The 15,826-nt window shown below is 44.8% G+C and overlaps 1 protein-coding gene across 1 annotated transcript in view; it reads right to left on the minus strand.

Moving 5' to 3' along the window:
• cntn1a (contactin 1a) overlaps window positions 1–15,203 on the minus strand; it is a 62,770-nt gene extending 47,567 nt beyond the window's left edge. The window contains 1 exon segment of the mRNA XM_084672358.1: window positions 15,023–15,203. The gene's annotated coding sequence lies outside the window, so the exon portion shown is untranslated.
• Window positions 15,204–15,826: the final 623 nt, after the last annotated feature.

Consider the following 15,826-nt stretch of genomic DNA (forward strand, 5'->3'; position numbering starts at 1 on the left):
TCATTTATCATCAACAAAACAAACATAAAATAGTATTTAAAGCCAGAGAATAACTAGTACACTCGCATATTCAGTTTACTTGTTTACTTGAGTGAAAGTCAGCCATCTAGGAAACGGTAACCTGACCTAGAAATCAGACGAGCACAGTTGTTGTGTGCTGAGTGTCTCGAGGAGGAGAGAAAATCTTGGCATCCCATGGGAAAAAGATTGCACGCTGCTGTACGTACACAAGCCTAATCAAAGGACTTGACTTTAGTCATGCATACAAAGTCATTACACAAAGGTCAAAGAAACACTTCATGTGATGCCACTCTGGCACAGCCTCCTCTGAGCTGGAAAAATACTGTCCGCAACTGACATTTGAAACCTTGGGCATCCAGCATGCGTGTTCTGTGGCTTTGTATGTTAGCAGTTATATACATGGGTGAACAGTGAATCATATGCAAACCTACATAGCATGATGTTTGGTCAGGCTCCCTCGAAGCAAACTGGGCCAGTCGGAGTGAGAGCACAGTACTGTATCAGGGTGCAACATGACAAATGACTCTTGGGGGGTCCCCTAAAATGCCTTATATGTTTCTTTTCCACTTTTTAACGTATGAATTGAAATATTTGGGAATGTAACATTTTGACCAATAACTTAAGATTAGCCTACTTGATATTAATTCTTGAAAATGCCCTTATCATGTTACATATGAAAAACAGCAATTTTGTGGGAACCACCTAACTAAAATGTGTTGTTATGGGGGTCCCTATAGACTTATGAAGCGTCCCACCCCCCACACCGTCCCACCCCCACCCCCACACTCCCACACCTCACACTTTTGAACCCTACAGAACCCTACGGTACTTTACATTAATAAGACATTTTGATGTGTGACTTACTAATACGCACCCCAAAAACAGTAAAGTATGAATCTTTCATGAAGCATTCCTTTCATATTCAGAGGAATGTAATCAGTGCCTCGTGAACATACAATGCAAACATGTCAAGAATGATTCACACATAAACATAAAGGAGTGGAAACCAACACAGATACACTGAATTACTAGTCCCCACAAAAACACACACGCGCACACACACACACACTGAGGAAGAAAAAACTAATGCTCAGACATAGGCACAGAACACATGTAGAATAGGACAAACACACATGTCCAATGCCAGAGCAGGCTCATCCATTCTCACGGGTGGCACAGCACTGCAGTGTTGAGGCAGGCAGGTCCATTCTAAAAGCCTGGTAATGAGCCATCCCCTCTGCAGAGCACAGAGCCCTGAAGGCTGCAGGCTGGAGCTGCAGCACACACCGCAAACACACACACAGTACAAACACACCCACACACACACACACTGTACGGTACAAACCCTTGTACACACCACACACACTCACCCACACACATATCACCTCATCCCCCCAAAGAGACAGGGATGGGGATCTAGCCAACTGTCCTCTCTACTCCACCAGCCCTCTCTCATCCTACCTCACCAGTCACCACACTCATACATCAACTTGGCTCCCACACATGCACACACACACACCACCTACCTTGCCTCCTACACACACATACACACACACAGATCACTTGTATTGCACCCCCCTGCCACACGCACACACCACCTACATTGCCGCCCCCACACACACACACACGCACGCACGCACGCTACCTACCTTTCCCCCCCACACACACCCCAGAGGGATGCAGCTCCTCCTATCACAGTGGGAGAAGGATGGTTGTGTTGGCAGCAGGCTGGCAGGACCAGAATTGGTGTCTCTTTCCTCTATGCCCTGTTAGCCTTCTAGTTGTGGAGAGCAGCCAGAACAGTCCTGTCGTCTTTCACCCTCTCACTCAGACTGTCTCCTCTCTGCCTCACACACACACACACACACACACACACACAACAACTCACACACACAAGAGCCATCAAATCACAGGGTTCCCCATCTGTGACCTCACACACAGGGGGAGGGAGGGTAAAGGCTGTTCAGTGTCATGGAAGGGGGTGGGGAGGGCAGAGGGGGATGGGGAGGGGAGGAGAGAGGGGGTGGGGGTGGCAGAGTGTGACACAGAGAAAGATATTATTTAGAAAGAGCAAGGAGCACGAGAGGGGGGAAGGCATAGATGGACCAGATACTGTTATGGAGAGAAAAATATAATAATAATAATACTAAATATATGGACCACTGTATTAAGAGAGAGGGAAAGAGAGAACGAGAATGAGAGATAAAGACATAAAGAGACAGAGCGAGAAAGGGAGACAGAGGCAGACATAGAGATAGTAATGTAGATATAGAGAAAGGGGCAGACGGAGAAATAGCGAGAGACAAACAGAGAGATGAAGAGAGAGGGATGGGGTGAGAGATAGAGAGGCAGGCAGAGATGGGGGTGTTGCTGGGTAGAGAATGATCACGTTTTATGGTTGTCTGCTCCCCCCAAATCCCTCCCCCTCAGCTGGAGGGGCTCTCCATGTCATGACCACCATTCAAAAGACATAACCAGCCAGCCAAGTAGCCAGCCATCCAACCAGCCAGCCAGCCCTGGAAGCACCAGCGGCCATCCAGCCAAGGAGCCATCCAGTCTCAGAAGCACCAAGCCGTTATCACCCAGCAGCTGCACCGGCTAAAACTCATAACACCTCCTTCCCTCCACTCTTCCTCCCCTCCATCTAAACTCTTTCCCATCTTCTCACATCTCTCCTCTGGCTCTCCTCTACCCCTCCGTTCCTCCAGCCCTCCTCTCCTCCACACCTTCCTCCTCTTCTCCTCTCCTTCCACTCTTCATATATAATGGACACGTTGAAGACGCCCGCTCTGCACGCCTGCACCACTGCTGCCAATGGCTGCATATTGATCCCTCTCTTACAGGAGTAATGAAACGTCACGTGATTGGCTGAGGGTCACATGGATCCTGCGCCACCGGGGGGTGTCCTGTCGAGGATCTTAGACCCCACAGACAGGAAAAGAGCAAAGGGTTCTTACACGCACCAGTGAGCCTCTGAGAGCGTGTGGGTTGGGGGTTATCAGGCTGTGTGTGTGTGTGCGTGTGTGTGTGTGTGGTGGAGGGAGTTGGGGTTATTGGGGCTGTGTGTGTGCGTGTATGTGTTTATGTTTGTGTGTGTGTGTGTACTCCACTTACATTATGTTGTGCTTTTTGAAGCCTGCAGGCTTAAACGAGGGCATAAAGGAAGGCTGTATCATGGATGTCTGACCCAAGAAGACTCAACAACAAAGATGTCCTGGGGCCATCAGTCTGAATTCAACATGTTACATCCACTACAGCATATTTAACAACATCCTTAGAAGATCCCTTCCCCCTATCGGCCCTCAGCGTAGTTGAGGGCATACCGTGTCTGTCCTATGTACAGTGGGGGTCATTAGGTCGAGCATCTACAGTGTGTCGTGGTCTGTCCACTTCTTCTTTTACTGAGAGTTATTTCAAATTAGGTCACTGTTGGAATTCAACTGACTGATCTATGTCAAGCAGTTTCAATTACATGCATTTTCCAGGCGGGAAACTGGCATAATCAAGCTAAGCACATAACTCTATGTAAGTGTTCTGGCCAATCAGTGGAAAAATTGTCTGTGTGCTAGTTGTAGCATAGTAACACCTTTCATGGGGTTAGTAACCTCAATGGTACGGGTCACAGGGCCTTGCTATGTGTGGTTAGCCACGCAGTCTTGAGAAGCATGGGAGGCAGACATTAAATAGGCCAATGTTCATGCTCGGTGAACAAAACACATACAATGTAAAGCTGGCCACTAAATGCAATGGGACAACTGGAAATATGTCAAAAACACAATTCTGGAGGTCAGTCCGAGTAGCCTAGAGTGGTATGAAAGTGATATGAATTATTGGGTCCAGTACAGGATTGGTGTCCAAGAATTATCTGTGTGTACAATATTGCTTCAGTAAGACTGTCAAGACGCACTGAACACACATACACTGACTAGCATACACACACACACACACACACACAGAGAAGATTAAACACTTTCAATTCTGAGGGCCCTGTGGCTGTTTCGGATATGAGCTTTTTTCTCAAGTGGAAAGAAATAGATCTGACACTTAATTAGCAAACAAGGACAGAGCCCGGACTCAGGTCATCTGCTGATGTCTTCCAGTGCTCTACATAACAACACATCTGATTGGGCCTCTCTCACCCCCGCCTGGACCTTTTTTCCCTCAGCCCCAACAACAGAAGCAGAAACTCACCCGAAGCATCGCTCTGCGATGGCCACAGTTGAGCTGTTCTGGGAGACACTTGAAGCATCTGGCTACAGACAGGACTGTCTGTACATTTCATTCAAGTCATTCAAGCCCAGGTCTAACGCTATTATCTCTGCAGTGTTCTACTGGTTTCCTTTTGTTATCAGGCAGAGAGGCCGTGTGGTGTGTGGTAGAAGTAGTAGTCAACTGGAGAGACAGACTGCTGATTTTCACTGGCCTCTTCGCAGGCTAACACAAATGGGAGAGTGATAGTAGATAAATACTGTAGCCTGCTCACAATAGCACATAATAGCCCTTGGAAATAGCAGGCTAGCCAACGCTAGACTGTGACTGGCACAGTTTGAGGCGCAAACAAGACCATGTTTCATTGGAGGAGGACAGGCATGTCTTTGTGGACACGACTGTGATGACTGATAACAGTCGAACAAACGAAAAACCTTGAAGCATTTAGAGTCCGACACGTTTGTCAGAGTCAAATAAGCTGAAAAGTCCCTCGTAGCTTGAATGAATCACTCAATCAATAACTCATGTTTACCATTAGATATTACATACTGTACATGTGACTATGGGTTGGCTGGCTGGAATTGCGCTATTGACCTTTTGATCTTGAAGCATTTTGGTGGACTGATCAGTTTACAGGAGGGTTTTTGTAAGGGACAACAGTCCAGTCTGGTTCTGATTGCTCTGTAAACAAATTCAGGGCTCTGTTACGTCTGTCTAGATGTATAATTGTCCAGTTTACCAGATCAGACCGGATCTGGCCCCGCCTTTTGATTTCCTGCCCCAGATTGTGAGTCCCGGGGGGGACCTGTAGGGACACCGGTTGTCCTGCTCTCCTCCCTCTGTCTGAGAACATACACACACACACACAAGCAGTCAGATATACACAAGCACCTGCATACAGAAGCACAGGGACATACACACAGAAGGCATTCAGAACGACACATGAGCTCGCATACACTCAGAAGCATTCAGAACGACACAAGCGCTCGTATACACTCAGAAGCACACATACATAGAACAGGGAGGAGAGAGAGAAACAGGGAGGAGAGAAATCAGGGAGGGGAGAGATTATGGATGAAAGAGAGCAGGGAGAGAGAGCAAGGAGGAGGGAGCGCAAGGTAGAGAGCGCAGGGAGAAGAGAGAGCAGGGAGGAGAAAGAACAGGGAGGAGAGAGAACAGAAAGGAGAGAAGGGGAGGAGAGAGATTGTGGAGGAGAAAGAGCAAGGAGTGAAAGCAGGGAGGAAAGAGCAGGGGGGACATAGAGCATGGGAGAAAGAGCAGGGAGGACAGAGGACAGGAAGGAGAGAGAGCAGGGACGAGTGAAAGCAGGAGAGAGTGAGAAAGCAGGGAGGAGAGAGGCTGGAGGGAGAGAGAGCAGGGGGAAGAGAGAGCAGGGCGAAGGCCTGTAGCAGATTGAAGCCAATGGCTGAAACCGCTGAGCAGATGACAATCATTCAATTTGGTGGTCGCTACTGCGGCCATTAGCACTGTCTTTTGGTCATCACCATCAATGTAGGAGGGTAAACATTGTAACACACAGCCCCAAGCTTGTCTCCAGTCTCCTTCTCCAGTAGCTGGCACAACTAAACAGTCCTGGGCTCTGAGTTTACATACGTGTCTGAAGAATGGATTAAATTGTTTTCCAAAGCAGGCGTAACATCAGCAAGGTCAGCTGCTTTTCTGAGTTTTCTTAGACCCCAAGAGATTATAATTAGATATGAAGCAATGAGAAGAGCAAATCAAAATGTCTGTCTTTGATCAAAGGAGCAGGCAGACAGAGTTGTCTGGGACACTGCTGGACTGCAAACCGGAGCGTGAGAGGAATGCTAATGGTAGCTCCTAAATAGGCACCAGACTCACACTGAGTTGTTTACATATAATAGAGCTACAACTGAACCACTTTAATGATTAATTAAACCTACTCCAATCCAGTAAAGTCCCTTGATGATAATCATTATTCTGACCAGGGTGAGGAGAAACCCTGTAAAATCACATAAATAAATGAAAATACCGCACCAGAAAAAACAAGTCTTTCTGTGGAATTCTGTGGACCGTAGAGGTTTGCTGTAGGTTTGTGAATTTTACTTTATGTTTGGCCTAGTTTATTTGATTTATTTCTGGAAACCTATTTTGGCTTTTAATAAGGTCCTCGTCAAGCTTTTCAATAGATTCAAGACAAAGCCTGTAGTGAGTTTAAATGTTTGACCTTGACCGGTATTAAATGAGATTTAAGTGAGTTAGAAACTTTTTTTAAGTACATAATCAAACATTCATATCCATGTATCCCAGTCAGGAAGTCGCCTTTCTCTCATCCAGTCTCTCTGGACTACAAATCCCCCTCAGGGGTTTTGGGGTTTGTAGTTTCTGTAGTTTCTACAGCTAAGTATATAACAGACTTGCCTCTTTACAGGTCTCAGACTGACAATGAGAGACAAGCCATCAACAGAACTGAGTTGGTGCAGAGGAACACCTCTTTAAAACCATATTGAATGGAGAAGGGGATGACGTTACCATTCCGATTACCAGATTAGCATTTTATATAACCGCTTAATCTTCGAGTTTGTGCAAGTCGAGCAATGTGGGCAGACAGAGGGGGGATAGCTCTGTCTCCAAAAAGAAGCTACGCAGGCTCAGTGGAGTGCCTCACACTGAACAGTGTGTTCAATCTTCATCATCCTGCAGCTTAAATAGAACAAAACTAGGTTAAGGGACGCTTCATACATAATGCTTCAAACTGATGTTTTGAGTTGAGTGCTCTAGGAGAGCTGTGGGTTCTTTTACCTACTTCCGGATGCCATTGGGCGTCAGGAGTCCACCTTATTGAGAGTACCAGAGAGGACAGACACATGTTCCTATGTTTACGCGACAACAGTATTAAGTTACAGTATCAACGTGGTGTGAAGTTGTTAACTACGTGGCGTTCAGGCATGTGGGAAGAGAAAAACAGACAACTGTCTCTAGTCATTTTAACAACTAGATGCACACAATGTGCCTTTTCTATTTGTTAGTGAAATGCCACACATTGGACGCAAGAACAGTATGTTCTCCCATCTCCTCCTCTCCTTCCCTCTCTTCCTCTCAATTTCTCTCCTCCTTAACTCTTTCCCTCCATTGTGTGTGTGACTCGGTGCCCTGAGCTCCGTCTGTCCTCCACACACTGCCACCCTGTGTGTGCATCTCGAATGGAGCTGTGCGCGGGAGATAAGAGTCAGTGTATAGCTAGAGTGAGGTGTGGGGGGGCAAGAGGTTAGAGGGGTAGGGCATGAAGGAGGATGGACTTGTCTCCCTCCCCGCCTACCTCACCTCCCAGCACCCTCTCCTCCATTCACTGTCATTACACAGCTCTCATAACTGTAAGTCGCTCTGGATAAGAGCGTATGCTAAATGACAAAATGTCATAAATAATCCAGTCTGTGATGGAGCCGGCTCACTCAAGCTATGTTTCACCCCTCCAGGAAAAGTTGGGAGAATGCCCATCTCCACCCAAATTGGAATGAAACTTAAATGGATCCTTACTGGGTGTCCTGTCTAGGAGGAATGAGGTATGGTTCAGGCATGGTGGGGGCGTGACAGGTGTCTACTGGAGGTTGGACTCTGGGTCCTGTATCCACTGACGTTATCGGCTCATTTCCTGAAAATGCGTTTCCTGAGCACGGTACTTTGGAGAGATAGGAAGATTATCCTCCTCCATCTAGTACCTGCACTTCTCACAGCCTCTCTCTTCTCTTCCTCACTCGCCTCTCATCAAAAGCGGACCACAATAGCCATGTCGATCTCAATAAACAACAGGCTGTGAAATGTAATTATGGTGTAGGCTACAAAAGTCTGACTCATCACTATGAAGAATAGCACGGTAAAAAGAGGGAACAAATGGGGTATTTGCTGTGGCTGAATAGGCCTAAATGTGCTAGATTCATGATAATCTCACCAAAAGCTCTTTGCGTGAGCAAAACTGAGTTTGAATGGTAATGAATACTTGAGAACAGCATTGTACCAACCTCTGCCAAACATCCTAAAAGAGGTAGCACAGATTAATTAGGCATTGATATGTTTAGTCGTGACAAAGGACAGGCATATTAAAGATGTGGCGTGTGCATTCGGGTAGCTTTTCAAAAGGGATTTGACAGGACAGGTTGTCAGGATAGCACTATAACTTGACAAAACGTGACGCACTTTGATGACATCACAGAGTTTTTGGCCCAGATGTGACAGAATCCCTCCAGCTAATGTGTTGTTGTTGGCCTGACCTGGCCGGTTGCTCAGGGCCACACTGAAAAGCTGCTGAGGATGTTAAGGAGAGTGTTATAGTGCTTCGCAAGGCTTCTTTACACTCCTTTCACCCTGCCTTATTGGTTATGCAGGGAGAGCATGCATCTGAGACCTTTAGAGGGAATCCAGGGGAGAACTGGGTAGCGTGAAACGGGAAACCGACCTGTTTGTCGCACTCGCCTACATTGAATGCTAATGTTCCCACATCAATGGGCTCTTCAAAAAGAGATGCTGCCAGGGGCCAGGGACACCGGGAACAGCCAGCAGTGAGACAAGCTTAACACAAACGCACAAGCAGCGGCACCCAGCAGCCAGCACACAACGTCTCCCCAGCCCCCGGCCCCCAGCCCCCAACCACCCTCTACCCCCACATACCCTCCACCACCACCTACCCTCTACCCCATATGTATATCTCCCTGTTCCTCACAGCCCAATTCGTAAACCGTCAGGGGTCATTTCTGGAGAATTTTAACTAGATCAATATAGGCAAACCGGTCCTGACTGGCATCATTCAAGATGAGTTTAATAAACATGCTTTGCCTGGAGAAGTATGCACACTGCTATTGATTCTCCTTCGACCGACCGCTCAGGGATGGGCAATCATACTGGAAGTTTTCAAAACTATTGTATTAGAAAGTGCAGGGCCATGACCGTACATTACTTCTGGCAATTATAGCTATCCTGTATCCTGCCATATCACAGGATATGTTTGCGGCAAATCCTTTCAGAAAGCAGGTGGGAATCAAATTTCACAATATGAAATTGACGAGAGGTATGCATAGTCATTGGAAAGAAAACGACGTCCACACTGAATAATGGGGATAGCGTAGGTAGTTTGTGAGCCCATCACCCAGAGTAGTGTTAGTGCTGTGCTTCCCATCTCTGCCAAGAGTAATGGGATTTCTGGGCCTAAATGCACTTCGCTCTCTCTGTGGAGCGGGTGGAAGGTAAACTATTGATCCACAAACAATTTAGCTGTCCGTCCGGAGAAAAGGGAAAACAGGACGGCCTAAATGTATAATGAGCCTTCCCTTGAGCGCTGCTGCTGGTTGTCCGACCTTGCTCAGTATTCCCTCCACGTTCCAGGAGTCCTTCGACTACCCAGCTCCTCTGCTGGAGCGGTTATCAGCCTTCAGTTCATACACCCGCACACAGACCCTCCCCCCAAAAGGCGAGAGGTCACTTAGCTGTAGAGCTAGCGAGTGTGCATCTCCAAGGGCACTTCTAATCAGTGTGCGGAGAACCTTTACCCCCTCTGTCATCACCCCTCCGCTGCACGACGACTACCAAATACTCCATGACTCTGACGTTATCACACTGGCAGTGAGGCCGTGTTTCATTACCACCAGGCGCCTTAGACTTGACTTGGCTAGGCAGAGTAGGTTTCCTGCACTGAAATGAAACACTAGATTAGAAAAAATAACACAATTATTTGAAAATGGAGGACACGGTATATATGGCTAGTCAGGCAAGAGGAACTTGTTGCGTTTTGGCACAGGCTGTCTTGGATGTAGTTGTGCTCCTGCCAAGCTCCAGGCACCATAGCAACAGGCCTTCCTTTCAGAGAGGCCCCATGATTGGTTCAGCACCAACCAGGAAGACTGGTGTCCCACTAATTGGACGAATCTCAGCACAGCCACGCTGTTGTTACGTTTACTTACTAAAAGGGTACATTGCTGTATATATATGAGACCCATCAAGAAATTCATGATGTGGACAGAAATAGGATGAAGTCAGGATGTATATTTATACTGAATAGGGCTGTCCCTTGGTGACATTGATTATTTAATAGTGATATCTCCATGGCATGTACTGAGACACATGACCAGTCTTATATGAGAGATCCTGTTAAATATTGACTCTGGTGTGCAAGGTGTCTGTATCTATTTGCATATTTCAACCAGAGGGATATCACTGTTTGGATAGGAAAGGCTTTACCAAACAGGACAATTATCTTGAGTGATCCCCATCCCCACCCCGCCCCCTCTCCCCCCAACCTCACACCACCAAAATAATCTACTTTGAAGCATGGGAAAAGTAGTCATCCATGTTTTTGTTTTTGAGGTCATCAAGCAACATTCTAAATCTAAATCTCGAAACCTTTTTTTCAAAAATGTTGCCATGAAGCTAAAATATCAGTTGGAATCCATCCACTGCTCTAAGGGGAAGACTGCTCGCAAAAAAAACAAAATTCCGAAACAGTTTTATCAACATCTTTATAAGACAATGTTGAATAGTGATGTTGTTCTCCTGGATCACATTATCCTGGCAAGAACAGACACAAGACCTTAGACTATATGGTTTCTGTATCCTATGTGTGAATTAATCCCACTGTGAAAGACACTTAAAATTGACCGACTAATTAGAAAATCTCCCCCTCGATCTTGTTAACTATCCATGCTGTCACTTATTATTCTTATCATCATTATAATGTATCCTCTTTAGCACTGGCCAATAGTAAAGATGTTTGTTAGGCTGTCACTGTCCCTGCACGGTCACTGTCTAATATTATCTGATTTTCAGAGAGAGAGAGAGATAGAGAGAGGAGAGAGAGAGAGAGAGAGAGAGAGAGGTAGGGAGAGAAAGAGAGAGAGAGACACACACAAACAGACAGACAGACAGACAAATTCATCTAGATTTAGCAAGCAAGCATGTGAAGGGCACCAGTTTGTAATCTACTTCTAAATTAGGTGCACATCTCCCAAAAGATTTCCTTTGTGTAGTAAAACCTAAAAATAACTAACAAAGGAAGTCAAGAGACAAATCACAGAAAGATTTGTCAGATTCAACCCAGTTTTAAACTCTTATAATTATCATCTGAAATGAAGAAGATCAAGAATTGCTCCAAAGCAGTACAGACCTGAGACCAAACCATCATTATATACCTTTCTCATACGTTCAGGAGCTGCAACTAACATATCTGACCTCCATCAATGTCATCGTATTTACCCTATGAGGAGAGGATATAGACGATAGGGGCAATTTCCTAGTCTAGCAGTCGTCTAATGCACATTATCTTAATGGATTGAGAGTAATCAGATTTTGAATGAGAAATCATTTTGGCAGATAGACAACTTGGATGGACTATCTCAATAACTGAGAAAATTCAGCACTTTATCAGATAACATGATCTGATTGATAAAGAAAAAAGAGGAGTTTAAAGTTTCAATGCCAACAAGATATGGTATACCATATCTTTACGGTAAGCTTGTGATGTGTATTCCACAAATATTTTTCTTCAGAAACAGTTATCCATCCGATTATCAGTTGTATAGTACATTGCATGTGGTGTTTTGGACAGCTTTATGATGTACCAGTGGGTATTTTAATTTACATATTTATAATTAGAATAAAATAGATCCTGTATTTATCCATAGACATAATATACCCTGTGTTGTGTTCTGTACAACACAGAGTATAGCATTATACCCATCAGAACTGCGAGATTACAGATAGTGGACACACATTTTGGGCTGCTGGTAAGATGACTCAAATAGTACGCTCTCATGAATAGGGAGACACACACACACACTTTTCAAACATATACAACATGCACCCACTGGAGCTAAGTGGCCAAATAATTGACCATCATGTAAAAATAACTTAAAATCTCCATGGGAAACCAACACAGTGTCCAATTGTAATCAGTTGACCTAGGTAGGCAACACTGGCCCCAAGAACAGAAGTGAGAATCAAGCCCCACAGTTCTATTTGATCTAACTGAGGAGGACATAAAAAGAATGATCTGTGCATCCCATGCTTCTCCTGGGAGTGGAGACGTCCACTGAGGGAGGGCAGCAGGCCTGCAGCATTGCCCATCCTGACAGGGCAGTGGGGGACTGAGGTCCTTTCTCTCGGTAGGGGGAGGGAGTGGGGGGAAGGGGTATGGGGGGAGGTTGGGGAGAGGAGGGCAAACACTGAAAACTGTCTCCGGGCGAACACTGAAAACGTAATGTCTCCTGTTTCCGTACCATTAGTGGATCTCACTATTGATCACAGTCTCTAAAAATGCTGAGCAATCTAAAGACACCATCAAGACAAGGAGATCCCATGTTTGTCAGCAGTACAGGGTGGGGCAGCAGGGAAAGGTTGTTTGTTCTTCCACTTACATTAGAATTAGATACGTAAGTGTTTGTGTGTCTACGATGTAGAAGGATGTAGTTGTAAAGCTCTCTCTTGGAAGTCGCTTTGGATAAAAGCGTCTGCTCAATGAATACATGTAAATGTGGGGGAAGGGGGAGGAGGATACCATAGAAAATATTTTCATTCTAAATAGCAAATGATTGAGGGGACTTCAGATTCTTGAAGGGTATTTCTCCCAGAATAGCCAACATTGAATTCCACGTGACCAGACAATCATTGCCTAACAATCTACCCCCTGCAGCTGCCAAATGCCATGGCTGACAATCACTCCAGACGGGGTACCTTGATTATCAACAACAAATATCTTATCTTTCAGCTAATGCTTTGCCCCCCTCTGGAACAGGTCTCTGGAGGCCTTAGATTTGGAGGGACATCTTGGGACAAAATCTTATCTCTGAAGGAAAAACTAAGAAAATTAACTTTAATCTTAAATGGCACTGACTACAATTTTACAATTTCTCCTAAACCGCTGCTTTAGGACTAAGCCATTTACGTAATCACAGAAAATGTAGTGTGTAATATTTTGTCAGGATCAAGCCACTATGTTTAAATCAATTGGCTGCACTGGACTGCAGATTATTTATTTATTTCCAAAATGTCTGTATTTTGTTCCTTTTCCAAATTAAGAAAACAGTCCTGTTCAATGGCTTACCATAACAAGGCTGCTTCTGTAAATACCTCCAGATTCACGGAGAGGAAATTATATTTGTACCATATAAATAGCTGTTATTGAAAAATAAAAGCAACGAAAATTCAAAGCAACAAAAAAGTGTTATTTTCAGCCATTTTTTTTTTTGTCTTTTCATTGTGTTATGAGAACTCCAACCTCAGTGAGGCAGCAGCAGTGCATGTTCAGAGTCAGAATCATGGTGATGCTACATACAGGCCAGGACAGTTAGTGTCCTAGAGGCCCAGTCAGTGACAGTGTTATATAAGGCGTTCCTTATACATCCACCCTGTCTACGCTGAGTCACTGAGACCCTGTTACCTACCACAGAGAGGAATCAACTAACATTAAATTATCTGCAAACTGTGTCCAGTTCTTGATTACCAGATGGTAGCTGGTGGCCTGCTGTAAGTTGTGTTTCCCTTTGGGACCATCTATAGGAACCTGAATAAACCCCAGTGATGTACTGTATGTAGCACAGCTCAAGGTTAGGTCATAGGACAGTCAAGCTTTAGAAGGGTTGTGAGTGTCTTAAACTGACAGGCATCCCATGAAATTCCTTTGACATTTTCATACTTTATTTATGACTGGCTACATTAGGCTCCCTAGATAGGACACAATGTTGACAAATAGGTCTTTCAGTTGCCAGGCTTTCTACTCTTGGTCAATTCTCAGTGAATCGTGAAATGAATGAGAACTTGAAAAAGAGCTAAAGCTGGTGAAGAGAGAATGGGTATAGGTTGTTGTGTTCTGTAGGCAAAGCAAAGTATATGGCGAATGTTTTTACAGAACTTCAGTGTATTGCAGAAAGCACGAATGTGCAACAGTTTCGTTACGATTTTGACAAGCACCAACACCTGTGCCAAAATAAATGCACGTACTAGCACTAACTGGGGACACAACAGCCGCAAAATAATAAAACAATCACTGCACAGTAAGTCCGCTTAAGTTATTAATGGGTGGCATTAAGCACATCATGTAACCTGTGGTAACCTATACGAACCTATAATTTTGCGAAACAAACAGGACGCGCCCCTGGCTTCAGCTGAGTGCCTGGCAGAACGAGGTGTTTTCCTGGTTCTGTGATTTGCCATTACACCGTGTTATAGTTCCATCATACAGGACAGCTCACAGTTAAACCATGTCCAACCATGCGTTGGATTAAACTGAGATGTAATCAGATTTTGCAGAAAATAGGTCTGTGTACAGTAGCCTATCCGTGCGTTCAATGGAGCACGAGAGAGAACGTTCTCTGATGTACATCATTAGTGGTTTGTGAAGCAACATGGTCGTGAAGCATATAGGCTTACATCTTTTACCGAATTTTCTAGCTGTTTTAAGTGATGGCCTTACTAGTGATGGTATAATAACCGCAGGTGCGAAATTACATTTTATAACGTAGCATGGTGCTTCAGAGATCTGCGGATGCATTGCGCTGCCTCCCGGAATGTAATCCAGAAAAATGTTTTGCATGTGTTCACATTGTAATTCGCTCATGAATATGTTTGCCTCGGTAGGACACTGCCTGAGATTATGCAATACCATTAGAATCATTTAACTTGTCAAAAATCATTCACAGATCTGCATTGCGGTAGGCTACATACAGTGCTTTGCAGTTATTGTAAACAACATTGATTTTCACCCTTTGCAAGATGCTGCTCATATCTTTTCAAAGAGAAAATATCTCATATGTTATGCTGTTCGTGTCCTTACCTGCAATAGGCAATCAGTCCTTCTGTGTAACCTTTACGACACACCTGGATCTGCACCGCATCACCGGGCGCTCAAGAGCGGGGAAGAGACTGACGGAGATGTTTGAGTCTTGTATCCTTGGATTGGATGGAAGGCTATGACTGTCAATTTAGGGGGGCGCTAACGCGGCTTCCATTGGGTAACTGAGCATGCATCCAGGCAAGAAAAATATGCGTTCAAGTCAACCAGTACCGGCGGCTCACATTTGAAAATATCTGCGTGGTGGTTGTTACGATCTTCAGTACTACAGCATGCTGCATGATACTGTAGCAGCACTTGCCCACAGTAAGAGGGGAGCAGTGATGTTTAGAGATATTGGTATTCAAATTTGACTATGACGTTGCTCAAGGCAGTGTGTGTGATTGGAGTTAACGTTTTGCCATGCACTAAGGTAAAGTGGCCTTGGTGATACTGATTTTGTGACGCAGATTGTCACATTGTAACAAATCAGAATGAATAGAGGCAAACGAGGCACCCGAAAGGATGATTTAGATACCACTCATTAATCCTCAACCTAAATGAAATACTTTGGTCTTTACCTTGCGTAAAACAAACTACAAGACGATTCATAAGATTCAGGTATCGGTTTTTGATAGTGCAGAACAAAATGAAGGCAGTGTAGTGAAATATTACAGAAACTCTAATGTTGGATTATAATCCATGATAAATATGTTTGGGTGGTTTGTGCTTTTATGCACACTAAAAGATCAAGAGTCCTGTTTATTGTGGTTTGAAATCTAAAACCAAAGCAGGATATATGCCTAC

The sequence above is a fragment of the Hypomesus nipponensis genome, chromosome 14 (genome assembly GCF_054491055.1).
Source record: "Hypomesus nipponensis isolate SF chromosome 14, ASM5449105v1, whole genome shotgun sequence".
NCBI lineage: Eukaryota > Metazoa > Chordata > Actinopteri > Osmeriformes > Osmeridae > Hypomesus > Hypomesus nipponensis.